Source organism: Mus caroli, unplaced genomic scaffold (assembly GCF_978045245.1).
Source record: "Mus caroli unplaced genomic scaffold, Mus_caroli_1 scaffold_3, whole genome shotgun sequence".
Taxonomy (NCBI): Eukaryota; Metazoa; Chordata; class Mammalia; order Rodentia; family Muridae; genus Mus; species Mus caroli.
In genome coordinates, this window is record NW_028227258.1 from 129,846,181 (window position 1) to 129,861,844 (window position 15,664).

Below are 15,664 nucleotides of genomic sequence, written 5' to 3' on the forward strand. Positions count from 1 at the left end.
TTTAAGGCTATCTTTGCTGCCCTGAATTTTAAGGCTAAATCACTTAGTACTACAAAGAACATCCAACACTCTTTCTGAGACAGAGGATGACAAAGGCTGAAGAGTTGAAGACGTCCCCTGAAACACAGCATTTAGGGGGGAAGGAAGATCTGAATGCTTTCGAGTCTCCAGGTTTCCAGTTCAGGGGACCTAGTAATGGTCCATCTGCTGGCAGTATGCATGCGTGTGCTTGGAATGGAGAGCTACTTGATGTAATTTATAACCTCTCAAATGTCTCCAAATGAAAGCCATGTGAGCAGCAGCTTCAAGGATACGTACTTTTCGTGAAAAAAAAATGCATTTGGCAGCAAGAAAAACTTATGAATTATACACATTATAAAGAAACATCACCAAGGTGCTGTTCATCCAATTGCCTACAGTGTGCTTTAGCATAACTGTGTATCCGACAGACCCAGTCCCCATCCTCCTGGAATTCACATCCTGGTGGAGGACACAGACAAACAGATGACAATGCAGTGAGGAAATTTGGTTACAGTGGGGGACAAGATGCCATGGGAACAGGAAGCAGGAACACCTAACCCAAACTGCACTTTTCAAAGGAGGCAGTGTGAAAGATGAGAGGAGTCAGCGAGCCAGGGAAGCAAGACTGAGAGGACCAGTGTTTCAGGAAGTGCAAGAGGCATGTGCACAGGAGAGCAAGGGAAGGCCAGGGAGCTGTAGTATGGGAGGGAAGGGGAACCAGGACCAAGGCAAGTCAGACTGGCCCTTCAGAGACAGGGCTTCATAGTCCTGTCCATTAGATTTTCACAAACTTTAAAAGAACAACAGAACCAGGTCTGGCTCCATGTCAGACAAAGTACATTAGCATCTATCACAATTTTAAAACTGTTCCCTAGGATGACTGTGTAGCCAGGACGGAAAAGTACTGGTGAACTTGAAGAAGCCAGACAAGGTGGCGGATGCTGGTGATCCTAGCTAAGTGAAGGCAAAAGTACCCCAGTTGCAGGCCATAAACCACACTGCAAGATGCCAGCTCAATAACAGCAGCACTAACCACACAATCCTTCCCCCAAACAAATAAACCAAAACCAAGCAAACAAAGACCTGGAACTACACACAATTACACATGTACTACTGCAAATCTGAAAAATAAAAGGTGATCTGATTAAACCTCTCCGGCCCGTTTCCCAGCTCTATTAACTGAGCAATGACCCCGGACAAGATTAAAGGCCGAGGTGAAAGGAGTCAGAAGATGCTGTTTTGTCAATGAGTCTCTCTTCCTACCTGTCTGGCCTCACATTAGAATATCACTTCCCAGGGAAACTGATGTTGTTCTGTCTACATAGGACATGTTTAAAAAAAAAAAAAAAAAAAAACTTAAAAGAAACCAGACTTTCTTAAAGCCCTACTTGACTATACCTTACACAGCAAACTATGATATTCTAAGATTTTTGAGGTTGGATAATTTTAAAGATACTAAGTATTTTTGTGGAGGGGAAATCTTTCGTGATGCTTCATAAACACTTCCTTTAAAGATTCCCCCACTCTGGAATTCGAGATATAGAACAGTAAAATAGAAAGGACTGATCCTTTTAATGCCACTCGAGCTACTAAAGAGATCAAATAGGATTAAGTTCGCTCTCTTCAAATAAACAGGCCAGCAGAGCAAAGGCTCTGCACTGACTGCGACTGTTTAAATTCTAGTCAGTAGAGAAGCCTAAGACAGTAAGCTGTCTTTAAAGTTATCACCGCCTACTTTATATGAGCATTCTCTTTCTAAATTTACATGGTTTTTGAAGGGAGTAGTGATTGGGGATGGAGGACCTATGGCTGGAGGGAAGCAAGGCGTCTAGGACCCACAGGTGCTGTTACCAGTCTGCTACACATCCAGCTCTCAAGGGAATCCTCTCTCACAAACTCACTGCTCTACTTAGCTCCCTGAACTCAATGACCTGTCTTTATCTACACGCATCTTACTTGAAAGTTTAAAAACCTTAGATAAACTCAATGGTTTTGTATCTGTGTATTCATCTTTCAACGCCTTCCACTTGAGCAGGCTTGCTTTCAAGCATTATACTCTGTTACCAATAAAACAGCAACATTTGTTCCTCATTTCCCTTCTGATGATTTTACTATTCTGATGGGGTAACATTTGTTTCAATCACTCGTTCTGTAATTTTTTTTAAATGTGTACTTGGCTATTTTGCTTATTTTGAAAAATGAACGATTTTTTAAAAAAAGATATGGATGATTACATATTTCCTTTTGTCTCCCTTTAAAAAGTCCCACAACACGAGGTGGAAAACAACAACAACAACAACAAAAAAACAAAAACCAAAACCCTAAGTCAACAAAACCCAAACCCAAAATACAAAACCAAACACCAAACCAACAGTACCTTTTCAGATACTTTTGACAGGTACTGCAGAACAGTTAATCTGGTAATTAAAAATTTCCAGAACACGTGATGTTTATTTATACCGTGATCTACGCTGTCAACCAGAACCCAACGCTTTAGTTTGAAACAAAAATACCTTACAACTTGAATTCACAGACATGGTGGTAGATTCTTGGACTGCAGTTGCAGTGGGAGCCCACTAATCAAAACACCGTGTTTTGATTTGTCCAAATTAATTTAGCAACACAGTATCTTTTATTTTTCTTTTTCTTGGCCCAGGACTCTTCTTACAACGCATCATTAAACATAAGAGATTCGACATCACAAGATGTCAACAAATACCAAGAGAGGCTAGCTTCCAATATGGTCTAAAGTGATTCAAAAGTTGCGGTGGCAACGGCCAGACCGGAGCTACCTGGGCTCTATCTACCCAAGCCGGTTTCCCCAGGGTCCCGCGAGCCCACGCCCCGCGTGTGCACAAAGGCGCAGTGGAAGTACGAGCTTCGGGCTGCAGTTTACTCTGTCCCCCACAGACGCAGGCTGCACAAGCCCTCCGCTGGTCTTCCATCTACCCACGTAGAGCGGAGGCTGACACCGTCCGCGAGCGGCAGAAGAGGCCGCACGGTCCCTGGATCGCAGGGGAGGCACGGAGAAGACGCGCGCCCGCGAGCCGACACCCGGCTCCGGAAAGGAAGGCCCGGCGAGAGTGAGGGTGGCGGGGCTCGCCGACACCCGACCCCGGGGCGTGCGGCCCTGCGTGCCCTTCCCCGCCTCGCCGCGATCGCGCGATGGAGGAGGACCGGGCGGAGGCCCGGTACGAGGAGAGGGGCCGGGAGCCCGCCCGCCCGCCCGGAGCCCGCCCGCCCGCCCGGAGCCCGCCCTCCCCGCCATCTACTCACGCTCCGGCTTCTCTAGGCTGCGCGGCTCCCGCCGCATCGGGTCCCGGCCCCGCGGGCGGCGGCGGCGGCGGCGCCGAGGGAGAGGACAGCGGGCGGCGCGGCGCCCGCCTCCCGGGCCCTCTCCCCCGCCGCTGCGGAGCGGCCCGGCCGGGCCCGAGCGCTGCCTCCCCGGCCGCCCCAGCCCCAGCCTCGGCCGCCGCGGCACCGGAACTGCCGCTCGCTCGACCGCTCTCTCCGCTCGGCGCCGGCCCCGCCGCACGCCCCCACCCCGGCTCCGCTCGCCGGCGCCCGGGCTCTTTTTCCTTTTGTTTCCAGAATAAACTTTATTGGTCTCTCTTTCCGCTCACATCGTGTAAACAAACAACGAACTCTTCCCCACCCCCTCGGCTCCCCCCTCCTGGGGCAGAGGAGGGTGAGAGCTGAGGAGGGGCCGAACTTGCAACGCCCCGGAAACAGGGCTCTAAAGACCGGAAGTGAGGCGAGAAGAGGCCGGGCAATGGGCAAGTTCGGGAACAGTGACTCACTGCGCCTGCGTCCTGCTCTTCCGCCCCGAGTGGCAGTGCGAGTCAGCGCTGCAGTCGTAGCTCAGGCGGTGGTGTCATCCTGGGACGGCGGACGTGTCAAGCCTATTAGCTTCTTCCAGCGGCAGTCTGTCTTGGGAGAAGCAGACAAGAAAGTCGGGAGCGAGGGATGCCCAAAGAGGAAACGAAAGGAGGGCAAGATGAAGGGCGGCTCTCCCAAATTGGATGCGGATTTCAGGAAGAAGTCTTTTGCAAACACTGGTTTAAATTGTAACCCACTCCGATAGCCCTCTGCAGTCTTTAGAGACCTTTGGCTATGTCCAGTCAGTTTTCCTTGTACCCCAGCTATAGAAGCTGTGTTACTTTTTCATTTGAGGCTTCAAAATAGTTAGGCTGGCTTTTAAGTACGATTCAGCGTGCTGAGGTACTGCCTAAGGTACTAATCTCTTTTGGTTGAGAGGAATGAGATATGTTGACTTTTAAACGACGCAATCCCAGTAATCCCACCACTCAGGAGGCTGCAGGATCTCTGATTTCCTGAGTTCGAAGCCAGCCTGGTCGAGAGGCAGGGGTGGCAACAGACGACAGACAGACAGTCGGTATCCCGGGTTTCTCTCCTACGGGTCTTTTTATCATATTGAAAAAGCCTAAGGTCCAGAATCGAAGTCAGAGCCAAGTCCGGCAGCCTAGTGCCCCCTGGAATTTTTAAAGAGTAGAGGACAGGAAATACACTCAAAACTGCCACGCGTCCTCAACCTCGTCTTAAGGATTCATTCCTCTGTGTTTCACTGAACTGTCTGTATTTCCTGTTTTCTTTCTTTTCCACCCTAAGGCCTCGTTTTCATCTCACATTCCAGGGAATCTGAGTTTTTAAATATTTAACTAGTCGTGTCCAGCAGTTTCAGAACATCCTTATTCCCGGTCAAGGAGTTAAATAACCTTGAATTTCGTAATCTTAGGACCTAAAAGCATCATTATTTAAATCGTGCTTTCTGTGTGATATTAATAGATAGTACTTGGTGAGGGAATTTTATGCTGAGAATAGTTTGCTTTCTAAATTTTTTTTTCCTATTTTTTGGTTTTTCGAGACAGGGTTTCTCTGTGTTCCTGGCTGTCCTGGAACTCACTTTGTAGACCAGGCTGGCCTCAAACTCAGAAATCTGCCTGCCTCTGACTCCTGAGTCCTGGCACCACGCCCGGCTGGTTTTTTTGTTGTTTTTGTTTTTTGTTTTTTAAAGCTAGGGGCCAAACTGGGGACTTTGTGCATGCCAGCAAGTCCCCTACTACAGAATTACAGCCTAGAATTCTGTCTGCAGTATTGCTAAATGTTTAAAGTATGTTACACATCTGTGGGATAGAATCATTAAAACACTGAAAGAAAAATGCTTTAGAGGAAAAGTTACTTATTATTATATTATTAGACTGTGAAGCAAGCAAACCAAAATGCATCAGAATTAAATAATTTCACCATAATTCTTCCTTTATTAGAATTAACTTATTTACTTATGTATTGAGACAGGATTTCGACATGAGCCCATGGATTGGCCTCTGTCTCAGCACGGTCTTCCTGCTTCATCAGACCAAGTACTGAGATTACAGGTGTGAAACATCACAACTGGTTAATACCATCCTAAGCATTCTGAGGCCGAGATGTCCACAATAAAGCTATTGTTTCATGCCAAATCACTGAAATTATGACCATAGTTATTTGTTTCTGGATTTTTTTTTTTTTGACGCAATGTCTTAGTAGCTCCTGCTGGCCTTGAACATTCTGTACTTCTGTGGATGAATTTGAAATGATGGTCCTTTGGCTTCTGCCTTCCAAGTATGGGGTTAGAGACATGTACAATTATTCTCCTGCCTTTGGATTTACTACCATTGCTGAGGTGATGATTCACATTGATTATGAATTTCACTGGATCAAGAAACACCTATGGAAACTGCTGAGACTCACCTCTGGGTGTGTCTGGTGGCATTTCCCAAGACAGGTAGATCAGGAAGGCTCTGAAAAAAGTCAATGGATTAATCCTTTGATGGATTCATAGTATAATGGCAGTGTTGGGAGGTGGTGGTAGGGAAGTGGTGGGATTCAGGGCCCAGTGGGAGGAAGTAGATCAGGGAGGTTAGGGGAAGGTTCTATCTTGTCCTGGTCTCTTCCTATATTTTCTTCTCTCTGCTTTGAGCTCCAAGAAGTGAGAAACAGTCTACTACACTCCAACTTCCATGATGTTCTGCCCAGGCTTGGGGAAAGCTACAATAAGCTGATTCCTTTGAAACTATAAGTTAAAATTTGGTGTTATGGGGAGGTACTGGACCTACTAGGAGGTAAAGCCTAGAAAAAGGAAATTAAGTCACTGAGGGAATGTTCTTGAAGATGATATTGTGCCATGCCTCCTGAAGCAGGATCCTGGAAACCTGACTGGGAGCAACAGGAGATTAAGAAAGACAGACAGGTGTAACACAAAGCTGGAATGACTGCATGAGTGCTTGGATAGAGACACACCAGCAACCCATATGGTCAGCGAGGTTGTTATGTACAACATAAATGAGGAGACAGATATTTGTAGAGGAGCAATCTCCAGGTGTGTAATGGTGCCGTCATGGGGACGAAGAATCTGCAGCTGAGACTCTGTACTCTTTGCAAAGACTGTTTTTAGTTAAAGGTCAACCTTTGGTCTGTGTGTGTACTCAGACCAGGGAAAGACCTTGCCATTCTACTGAACCTTACTGGAGGAAGTCCTCGCCATTCCCATGAGTCTCAGGCGTTGGCATCCTTGGCATGGTCATGCTCATGTCATATGCTCATTCACACAGAGAAACACTGGCTCCCCACAATACTAGGACTTTGGTTGCTTTCATCGCTGCTTCCTGGATGCTGTGAAATAAGAAGCCTCCTCTGAACCAAAAAAAAAAAAAAAAAACTATAAGCCGGGCGTGGTGGCGCACGCCTTTAATCCCAGCACTCGGGAGGCAGAGGCAGGCGGATTTCTGAGTTCGAGGCCAGCCTGGTCTACAAAGTGAGTGCCAGGACAGCCAGGGCTACACAGAGAAACCCTGTCTCGAAAAACCAAAAAAAAAAAAAAAAAAAAAAAAAAAAAAAAAAAAAGAAGCCTCCTCTGCCATCGGCTTCTTACATAAGTAACTGTTTTGCCAGAGGCTCAAATTAACGTGATCAAACAGCCATGAGCTGAAACTTCAGAAGCCAGAAATCAAAGTAAACCTTTCAAGTTGTTTATCATGGTTTAAACTTTTTAATAACTATTTATTGATACAGAAGGAGGGTGTGCATGTGCCATTGATGAGTGTGGAGGTCACAGAACAACTTGGAGTAGAGTCTTTCCTTCCACCCTATGATTCTTATGGTTAGAACCCTGTTCTCATGTTGTGAGGCCTGGGACTTTGTGCCTTTAGCTGCTGAGTCACCTTGCTGGCCCCTGTTGTGTGACACTATTCCTGGGAAATGTGTCAGCTCGTCTCAGATAGGGAACTGATGACGTACCAAAATACAGCCACCCCTAAGGTCCAACTTGCTGGATCTATGAGTTTTGCCTGGGTTACTTATGAGAATGGGTGAGGTGTTACTTAGAGGAGCAGAAATGACTCAAAGACAGCTGCATCACCAAAGCCCCTCCTGCCCTCCCCTGCCCCCCAGCATGGGTGACACAACCTGGGAGCTCACTGCACAGCCTACAGGCAGGTTGACAGCGTGGAGAGTGTCCTTTCCAGGCAGCTCTGCTGGTCTTCATTTCTTCTAGGCAGCCAGGCTGGTCTCTGGGTATTCCAGGCAATGCCTAGAGTCATTCTTGCAGGCTGGCTTATGGGAATGATGCTCATCAGTCTTTACTGTTAATATACTCCTGTTAAAGGAGGGGTCTAGGGAACCTGGTCAGTTTCAGGGGCTTCCTGAGGTATTTTTGTTCCAATGTCAAATAATTTAATTCAAATCCTACTGAGTTGATTCTTGGGAATTTGTAATGAAAACCAAGCAACCCAGTTGGAAAATAATTTTCCAACTGAATGTTAATGTTCACTGTGTCGACATTTCTTACAGTCAAGAACTTTTAAAACTATTTTGGTGTTGATGACTTTGAACCAAAGCATGTACTAGTTAGTCATCCCAAAGTTGATGAGATCTAGAGTAACTGGACAATGGAAAAGGTGTCTGAGGGTAAGCCCAGCCTACAGAAGGCTCTATCCTATGAGAACACACATGCATTTAAAAGAGAGAGCTTAAGTTGAGGAGGCTGGTTAAGGGGTTTGCTGTGCCTTAAATGTAATTGCATGTAATGTAGTTGATGCGATAGGGAGCCAGGGTTAAAAAAGTGCCATAAATCTCAGGAGAGACTTGAATTTTAAAGTTAAAACAGTATTGGGAGGACCACAGGCTGGTGCAGTGAATAGGTGCTTCTCACCAAGCCTGACAACATGGGTTTGAGCCCTAGGACCCTGTGGGGGGAAGGAGAGAACCAACTCTCAGTTGTCCTCCGACCTCGGCACATGCATGGCACACACACACACACACACCTGGTGGACCATGCTGTCAGCTGAGGTCCAGGACCAAATGAAAAGGAGCGACTGAGCTAAGCCCCGGTGCTCATCTCTCTCTGCTTCCTGACTGCAGGTCCGAGGTAACCCGTGCCTCAAACTCCTGCCAGCCATGAACTCCCCACCATGATGGACTGTACCCAGGAAAGTGAACAAGATTAGCCATTCTTTAAGAGGCTTTGACAGATACTTTATCACAGCAAGGAGTAGCATAACCAAACCTAGTCTATCACGATTATTTGCTTTCTCATGGTCCTCTTCTGTGTTTCTACTAAGGTCGTCCCACCTATTCATTTGCTTCATTATGGATCTATTAAAGATCTTCCCACAATCAGTCACCACATACAAGGCGAGCCTGTTAGATAATTCACCTCTTCCACTGTTGGTTTTTTTTTTTTCCCTCGAGTAGCCTTTCACTTTTCTCTAATTGTGATTTTTTTTTTTTTTGTCTAAAAACAACATAATCACACACACATTTGTTCTTTTGAGACTTGACTTCATAGATTTCCTGGACCTCCTGTAGTTCTCTTACTCTTTTAATAAAATCTATCCCTAGACATTCTAAGAAACTGAGCAAAAGGCATAATTTTATTATTCATTTAGCTCCTTTAGTTTTATGACTGTGTTTAGTACTTTATGGTGCCTATATGAACATATATTTTCAGTGCACAGTAACAGATTGATATGGAAAAGTTTCTCACACTAAGGCATCGCAGCTACTCCATCTTTACCTACACTTTCACTAATAAGCTTGTCCATCACCAGGGAATACAAAGTAGAACGGGAGATTCTTTGACACCAACCCTCACCTTCACTTCCTCACGTTTGATAATTGGCCTCTGATGCCTTTCCATTTTAAGATTAATTTTTTTTCATGAGTTTATCTACTGCAACATCTTATTATTCCATTACCTTAGTTCATAGTGTTACCACTGTCATGTAACATGAACACCTGTGACAATGAATGCTGTTCCTACCTGTGCTTTTAGCTCCTATAACCTCCTGGGTAATCCATCCTCCCATGCGTTTATCTCGATTCAATTTTGGTTGCATTTCATTCATTCCCAGTAGACAGAGCACTGGGGATTCTTTTATTCCGCATGCTGATATAACAGTTGATACATGTGATAGTTCATCTCCACTGACAACTTACTAGATTTACAATCACCTAGGAGATAGCTTTCAGGCATGTATGTAAGGGTGTTTCCAGAAAGGTCTAACTAGGGAGGGAAGACTCAACCTGAATGTGTACAGCACCATCCCACAGACTGGGGTTCCAGAATAAATGAAAAGGGATAAAGGAGGGGCTGGAGAGATGGCTCTATGGTTAGTGCAGAAGACACAAATTCAGTTCTCAGCACAAATACAGGAGAGAGAGAGAGAGAGAGAGAGAGAGAGAGAGAGAGAGAGAGAGAGAGAGAGAGAGAGGATTTTTAGAAGGGCGAATAAAGCAAGCTGAGCACAGCAGTTATCTCCCTTTGCTCTCTGACTATGCGCACAATGGGACCAGTCACCTCTTGCTTCTGTTGCCATTCATTGCCCATCACAATACACTGTATCCCTTCAAACTGTGAGCCAAGGTAAACCTTCCATAAGTTGCTTTTGCCAGCTATTTTGTTACAACAGCAAGAAATCAGCTTGCACTTGTTGAAACTCATTAAGTGTAGCACACCTGGAAGGAACCCTAAGCTAGGTGCTTCCTTTTTTTTTCCAGACAGGGTTTCTCTGTGTAACCCTGGCTGTTCTGGAACTTGCTTTGTAGACCAGACTGGCCTGGAACTCAGAAATCTGCTTGCTTTTGCCTCCCAGGTACTGGGATAAAGGCATGCGCCACCATGGCTAACATTAATTTTTTAAATAATTTCTTTATTGTTGCTTATTTTTGAGATTGTACTTTAGGTACAACATTTTTCTCTTCTCTTTCATCCCTCCACACCACCCCATACACTGTTTCCCACTCACCTTCAAGGTGATAGATTCCCTATTCATCAACTATTATTGTATGTGTATATGTGTCATTTTTTTCACAAATGTAACCTGTTGTATCCATAAGGTGTTCGTTGTATGTATATTTTCAAGGCTGACTGTTTGATACTCGACATCCAGTGTGTGTGCTTGCCTGGGGAGGGCCATCTCTCCTGCTTCCAGCTTTACTCAGTTGCCTGTAGTTCTTTATATAGGACATGTCCCTGTCTGGTTTGAAATGTTTGCTGCTGTCCTCCTTGTTCAGGTCACATTTGGGCAGTCATGTTGGTGAGACCTTTGGGTGTGTAGCTGCTGTTACCAGATGAGACAATCTCACAGCAAACTCTCTGATCCTCTGCCTCTTACAATCTCCCTCCCCACTCTTCCCTGAACCTTAGATAAGGAAGTGTTGGGTAGATGTATTCTTCAGAGCTCCACAACTCTGCATGTTGATTGGTGTTTTTTGTAGTGGTCTCTATCTGTTGCATAGAGAAGTTTCCTTGATGGGGGTGGAAACTACACTTATCTGTAGGTATAAGCACAAGTGTCTATAACTTGTTGTTAGGGATTATGCTGGTTTATAGATTCTCCTCCAATAACCATGGTTTCACTAGCACTGATTAGTTTGCTTGGTTTCCAGTACTAGGCATAGTATCCATTTTGTTGAGTAGGTCTTAAGTTCAATTAGAGAGACATTGGTCACGGACAGGGTATGTGTGGCACTACTTCCTGTATCTGCAGGGTTATTGTGCCATGTTGGTCATTGACGTGCTTTATAGGCATCAAAGCAAGGTGGAACTGTTGGTTGCCTCTCTTTTTTGGGAAGCTTTCATGGTGCCTTCTGAGCCCTATTTCTGACGTACACGATGTCTTCAGCAATAGGGACTTACCTTCCCTTTCTGGCTGGTACCCAAGGGCAACAGCAATAGGCTAAATGTTTTGAGAACTACTTAGCTCTTGCCAACAACTAAAAAGAGGGCTGCTCATTTACGGTACCGGGTTTTTGTTAGATTGGCTTTGATTCTTGGAGGGAGTGGGAATGCTGTCAGCCAAGATTACAGAAGTTCACACATACACACAGTATATGTATGTATGTACATGTGTATGTATGCATGTGCATACATACTTAGTTATGTGCAGTCTAGGTTTGGTTGGTTGGTTTTTAAATAACTGGTAGTATGATTCCTTATGGCTTTTTAGCCACTCATATTGTCACTTACTTCTGATGCTCCTCCTCTAATTGGTTTGCCACTCTCCTTCCCCCTTCCCTAAGGAGCCTGCCCTTTCCCAGACCAGATCAGTTCTAATCTACTATTCCCCTTTACCCTCCTCTTACATTCTTCTGTATTAACTCCCTCCCCCTTCCAAGGAGGCCCACGTTTCCGCTTTCCTTGATTATATTACTTGTACTCTGTTACTTCCCCCTCTCTTGCTCCCCACCTCCCCTATCCTGGCAATGGTTCTGTTTTATTTTCCTGGTTTCTGTGGTTACTACAGGCTATGTATTTACATCTGAAGATCTGGAGCTAGGAGCTGTTAGTAAGAGAGAACAGGCAACATTCCTCTTTCTGGGTCTTGGTTATTACTGACTCAATATGATCTTTTCTATTTCTGTCCACTTACCTGCAACCTTCATGACTTTACTTTTCTTTACCACCAAACAGTATCCTATAGTGTATATACACCATATTTTCATTATCTATTCATGTGTTGTAGGACATTTAGGTGGTTTCCACTTCCTAGCTGTCTTAGTTAAGGTCTCTATTGCTATGATGAAACAATGACCAAAAAGCAGGTTGGGGAGGGAAGGGTCTTTTTGGCTTATACTTCTTCAGCATTCATTTTGAAGGAGGTGAGGGTAGGGATCACACGGGGCAGGAATCTGGAGGCAGTAGCTGATGCAAAGACCATGGATGCACACTGCTTACTGGCTTGCTCTTTATGACTGAAAGTCCCCTATACCCTCCCCCCACTCTGCTTCCCAACCCACCCACTCCCACTTCCTGGCCCTGGCATTCCCCTATACTGGAGCATATGATCTTCACAAGACCAAGGGCCTCTCCTCCCATTGATGGCCTATTAGGCCATCCTCTGCTACATATTCAACTAGAGACACAAGCTCTGGGAGGTACTGGTTAGTTCATATTGTTGTTCCTCCTATAGGGTTGCAGACCCCTTTAGCTCCTTGAGTACTTTCTCTAGCTCCTTCATTGGGGACCCTGTGTTCAATCCTGTAGATGACTGTGAGCATCCTCTTCTGTATTTGCCAGGCACTGGCATAGCCTCACAAGAGAGAGCTATATCAGGGTTCTGTCAGCAAAATCTTGCTGGCATATGCAATAGTGTCTGGGTTTGGTGGTTGTTTATGGGATGGATCCCTGGGTGGGGCAGTCTCTGGATAGTCCTTCCTTCCGACTCAGCTCTGAACTTTGTCTCTGTAACTCCTTCCATGGGTATTTTGTTCTCCACTCTAAGAAGGAGCGAAGTATCCACACTTTGGTCTTCCTTCTTCTTGAGTTTCATGTGTTTTGCAAATTGTATCTTGGGTATTCTAAGTTTCTGGGCTAATATCCACTTATCAGTGAGTACATATCATGTGTGTTCTTTTGTGATTGGGTTACCTCACTCAGGATGATATCCTCCAGATTCATCCATTTGCCTAAGAATTTCATAAATTCATTGGTTTTAATTGCTGAGTAGTACTCCATTGTATAAATGTACCACATTTTCTGTATCCATTCCTCTGTTGAGGGACATCTGGGTTCTTTCCAGCTTCTGGCTATTATAAATAAGGCTGCTATGAACATAGTGGAGCATGTGTCCTTATTACAAGTTAGAACATTTTCTGGGTATATGCCCAGGAAAGGTATTGCTGGATCTTCCGGTAGTACTATGTCCAATTTTCTGAGGAACCGCCAGACTGATTTCCAGGTGGTTGTACAAGCTTGCAATCCCACCAGCAATGGAGGAGTGTCCTTCTTTCTCCACATCCTCGCCAGCATCTGCTGTCACCTGAATTTTTGATCTTAGCCATTCTGACTGGTGTGAGGTGGAATCTCAGGGTTGTTTTGATTTGCATTTCCCTGATGATTAAGGCTGTTGAACATTTTTTCAGGTGCTTCTCAGCCATTCGGTATTCCTCAGTTGAGAATTCTTTGTTTAGCTATGTACCTCATTTTTAATGGGGTTATTTGATTTTCTGGAGTCCAGCTTCTTGAGTTCTTTGTATATAATGGATATTAGTCCATTATCTGATTTAGGATTGGTAAAGATCCTTTCCCTATCTGTTGGTCTCAGCCTGCTTTCTTAAAGAGCCCAAGACCACCAGTCCAGGGATGGTACATACAATGGGCTGGGCCCTTCCCCTTCAGTCAGTAATTATGAAAACACACTTGTCATCCAAGCCAGAAAACCTGGGTTCAACCCCCAGAACCCGTGTAAGAAGCCAGATGTGGTGATATAAATATATAATCTTGATTTCCCCTAAGGGATGGGGCCCCTAAGTGGTTATTGAATACCAAGTAGCCACCCTTGTAATTATATAATACAATTAACATTAAACAGACTCATCATGTTGTATTTGTACATTTATGTGATTATTTACTTTAAAATTTTAGGTTATTTAGATTTTATTTATGTGAGTGAGTGTTTTTGCCTGTCTGCATGTATATATACCATATGTGGGCCTGGTGCTCAAGGAAGTAAGGAGAGGTATTAGATCTCCTGGAACTGAAGGTGCAGATGTTTCCACTCTACCATATGGGTGCTGGGAATCAAACCTATGTCTTCTGCAAGAGCAACAAGTGCTCTTAGCTTCTTAGCCACCTCTCTAGCATGTGTGTGTGCATATGAGTGTGTGTATGTGTTTGAAACAATAACAATTGAAGAGCATCCATAGGTTTGAGAGAAAGCAAGGGAAGGATATAGGAGGGAGAAGGAGGAGGGAGCAAAATGGTTTCATTTTCCTTTCATTTTTAATGATATTTTAAAAACAATAAAATGTTTTCAGATTATACACATACATTTTAAATGTGCATATCTGCCAGGTTTAACTGGTCAAATCCCACTAAGCACATATGTAAACCCATGGTGGTTTTATCTTTTTCCAATTGTTATTTTCAAAGTAATTCCCCTGGAATGGACATTTTTTAAAAGCTTTTTAAAAAAGAGCCCTTTGAAGCTGGGCATGGTGATGCACACCTTTCATTCCAGTACAGGTAATTGTATCTTTGTGAGCTTGAGGCCATCCTGGTCTACAAAGCAAGTTCCAGGACATCTAGGGCCACACAAAGGAACCCTGCCTTGATGCCCTGTTGGGCTGAGCCCTGCTGGGGACCAGGATGATGTCAGTAGCACAAGTCAACACTAAGGGTCATGCAGGTGTCAGTGGTCTGTGCTGCAGCCTGAAGCCACATCAGTGTCCATAGACCATCCTGCCTCAGGAGATCGAGGAGGTGGCCTCTGCTGCCACTTGAGGCCATGGTGATATCCAGGTCCTTGCTGCTGCCAAAGGCTGTACCTGAGTCTATGGTCCTACTGCAACAGGAGACTGTGTTCATGATCTGTGCCATTCCCCAGAACTGTGTAGAGAACCATGATCCGTGCTCCAGCTGACTGTCGAGAACAAGGAAGCCACTTTTGCTATGATGTCGATGACTGCAGATGCACAGTGGAGAAGGAGGGGCATGGAAGGCTTCTGTGACAACCTCTATCCTCTAACTTCCCAAGTCCCAAAGTAACAGCCTAAAGAAGAAGCCACCAAAGAGAGCTCTTAAGTGTGACAGAGATGCTGAAATGTAACTCTCCACAACTAATGGCTTCTGGCAGAGGTATGGGAGGGGAAGGACCCAGCTCTGTTTCAATAGGGGGCAGGGCACTGCTGAGTTTGACCATAATGATGGAGTATATAGATATACTCCACCGAGTATATAGATAACACAAAGTGATTGTTTTTCTTGTTTGGGGGGAAGCTCACAAGGGAGGACAGACACACAGTGACTAGGAAGGAGTTGTGATAGAGATGGATGATGGGAAACTCCCAGAGAATCAATACAGGTATTATGTGGGGAGAGAAAAACAAAAGAGTGCTTTGAAGGTTGGGGTGTGTGGCAGAGTGCGCCTGTAGTCCCAGTGCTTGAAAGGCAGCAGCAGGAGGCTCATCCTTAGCTACCTAGCTTGAGGCCAGCCTGGGCTGCCTGAGACACTGATTCAAAAAGAAGGGACAGGGATGAATAAAGTGGTCTGGAACCACTGGTTCTAAATGCTTTTGAGGAGGCTACAGGGGCCAGAAAGTAGAAAAGGGAAAAAGAAAGCCTAAGAAAGAACTCCAGTCTCCT

At 45.0% G+C, this 15,664-nt stretch overlaps 1 protein-coding gene across 1 annotated transcript in view; it reads right to left on the reverse strand.

The window, feature by feature from the left end:
* Pik3ca (phosphatidylinositol-4,5-bisphosphate 3-kinase catalytic subunit alpha) overlaps positions 1-3,704 on the reverse strand; it is a 69,335-nt gene extending 65,631 nt beyond the window's left edge. Inside the window, exon 1 of the mRNA XM_021157563.3 lies at positions 3,298-3,704. The gene's annotated coding sequence lies outside the window, so the exon portion shown is untranslated. The remainder of the gene's footprint in view (positions 1-3,297) is intronic.
* Between the last annotated feature and the right edge of the window lie 11,960 nt (positions 3,705-15,664).